The sequence below is a fragment of the Triticum urartu genome, chromosome 4 (genome assembly GCF_003073215.2).
Source record: "Triticum urartu cultivar G1812 chromosome 4, Tu2.1, whole genome shotgun sequence".
NCBI classification, from domain to species: domain Eukaryota; kingdom Viridiplantae; phylum Streptophyta; class Magnoliopsida; order Poales; family Poaceae; genus Triticum; species Triticum urartu.
The window spans coordinates 239,153,459-239,156,414 of NC_053025.1; positions in this window are offsets into that span (position 1 = coordinate 239,153,459).

Sequence of the window (2,956 nt, forward strand, 5' to 3'; positions counted from 1 at the left end):
GCGCGCCCCCACCCTCGTGGGCAGGTGGTGGGCCCCCTGGCCTTCATCTTTTGCAGGTATTTTTCATATTTTCTGAAAAGTTGCTCCATGAAGTTTCAGGTCATTCCGAGAACGTTTGTTCCTGCACATAAATAACACCATGGTAATTTTGCTGAAAACAGCGTCAGTCCGGGTTAGGTCCATTCAAATCATGCAAGTTAGAGTCCAAAACAAGGTCAAAAGTGTTTGGAAAAGTAGATACGTTGGAGACGTATCATTCTCTCTCTCCGGCGGCCAAGAACTGCTCCGTTGGCCGGCTCCGGCCCTCTGAATCCGCGTCGTCTTCTCCATTTTCGACTGGTGGGATCGATCCCCACCTTCTCCTCTTGCCATGGATACCGGTATTGCCTTCGTTTTTCTCTCCTACGGATCTATTTTTTGAATCTTGGTTCTAGGGCAATGCATGTGGTATTCGTAGATTTTTGGCTAAATCTAGGCATGAGTAGGGTGCGGGATGACTGCTAGATAGGAGTATAGTGGTCGTTGCCAAAGTTTTGCACTTCTACATCACCAGTACTACCAGATCCATGCCGCAGATGTAATCCCGTAGGGTGGGTGGTACTATCGCTGGGATGCGGCCGGTACTACCGCTTGCAGCGGTACTACCACTTGTGTCCAGCCATATTACCGCTTATCCTTCAGCGGTACTACCGCTGCTGGGCACGGTACTACCGTTGTGACCTTGTTTTTTAGAATTTTTCCACTTACTTCTATTCTCATTTTGTATCTCTTGGCTTATGCAATGGCTTTACACCTGCTTTTCCCTCGTTCTGTGTTTGTGGGTTCCAAGTGATGGTAGCTCCGTTCATCATGCTCGTCGCAAGAACCTAGAGCGTCCTGGTGGTTCGAAGTGGTACCGTACAGAAGATGGTACACCAACCAGTTCCAGAGTCCTCCACAACAGCATGTGAAGAAAACTGCCAGTAAGCCGAAGGAGAAGGAGAAGTACACCCCTCCGGATGAGACGTATGGGAAAGAGTTTGCAACGTGGCATATGCGCGATCAGGATGTTGCTCTTGTTTGTCGCCCATTCTGGAGAAAGGAGCAGTCTCTTATCTTTGTGGATATTCTAAAGTCCAAGAAGAACTTGTTTGTTGTGGTCAAGTCTATCGACATCACTCGCATGGAGAAGGTCCCAACTTACTTTGGAGAAGCTCTTGCTCTTTGTCACCAGTGGGGACTCATTCCTATCATCACACTAAACAAGGACAATGATATAGAGCTTGTTGCTCAATTCTATGCCATTGTTCTGATCAGGGCATCCGAGTACCTCACATTGTTCCCATGAAGGAGGAGGTGAAGCCCAACTTCAGGACTCCAGCAAGTTAGAGGCTTCCCAAAGGGGGTGACCGAACCATGTACTTGGTCTATAGCAGTTTGATCTATTTTTATTTCCAGGTCATGTTATGGGCCACTTAGGATTTTTATTTTGTGTGTTTCGATGTGGGCTTGTCCGACCGACTAGTTTTCTAGATGCCTATATAAGGTGGCCGGTGGCTAGGTTTAGGGGGGGTCGAATTTCTAGATTGAGTTTTGAACATTGTGTCCACGTGCTGAATCACCCCTATGGGGACGGCGCTGCTGTTTATCAAATAAAAGTGATGATGGCGTGAAGGTTCTTGTGTGATCAAGGATTATCATGCCAAGGTTAGAGGCATTTTGTTCATCTCCATGTTTCTTGTTGGATTCGTTTCCTCATCTTCAGGTTGTGTGGATTGATCCCGTGATTAGAAGGTTTGCAATCAGGTTGTCTTGAAGTGAAAGATTGGGCAAAAATAGTAGTATCATCACATTGATCCTTATTATGTGGTATCAGATTACTAGGTTTCTCACAGTGAGTTTACCCTGTTGAGATTGCATCGTTGCCGCCAGTTTTTTCTGTGGAGAGTTCTTGTAGACCACGGTGCAAATTGTTGTTCGGCGAGGAGATTAGTGGCAGCAAATTTGTGAGGGCCGAGCGTGCTTGGATCTGCGTCTCGGCGAGGAGTTTGTCTTCCAGTTAGATCAAATTGAGGCGTCGATGCCATTAGTTTTCCTTGCGATCTCGGCGAGGTATGGTCGCTCGAACAGGAAGGACACTGTTTTTGTTTGACTCCGGACTTTCAGGAAGCAGAGCGATTTGGTTGGTACATGACTGTCGCGGAATATCCATGGCCACCTATGGGACTAGGGGGCCCCTTGCTCGTTCGGCAGGGGGATGTCGCGTTGCGCAAAGAGCAGACCAGCACACGGCAGCACGACAGAGAGCACACAAGCAATTTGCCAAGGTTCGAACCGCCGTGAGGCGTAAAACCCTACTCCTGCTTTGGTGGATTGATGGTGGAATGGAGGTGGTGGAGCATAGTACACTTGCCCGGCAGGGGTTGCCTTAGGGCGGCAGCGAGTACGCTTATGGTGGTGTGGGTTCATCAACTTTCCAACCCTTCCCACGGGTGCCATGGGCCTGCTTTTATAAATCAAGGGGTCATCACAATGGCAAAGTAGTCATTATCCACTGATATGATAGCAAAGAGTGCAACCATACCTAACTCTGCGAGCTGACAGGTTGCATTAAATGCACCACTTAGTGTCACATCACTGGTCGCCCGACAAGGCTTGCTGGGCTATCTTGCCAGCTCCGCGTATGTTCTCTTGACACGTTGCAGGACGGGTGTCATCTGTGGGTTCCTTTTGTAGAAAATGGCCGCCATGTGGCGAATGGCTGCCACTTAATCAACTTGCGGCTTGACACCACATTGATTGACGATGTGGGTCATGCTTGAGTGGTTGGTGGGGTGGTTCTCCCCCCGTGAGCCCTGACAGACGTTGTCGGGGTGCCTGGGTTGCCTGCTTCTAGTGGTCGCTTCGCGCCTTGCTGAGCTCGCCTGCCCGGCAAGGGAGGCCCTTCTCTTGCCGATATATTGCTCCTCTAGGTTGA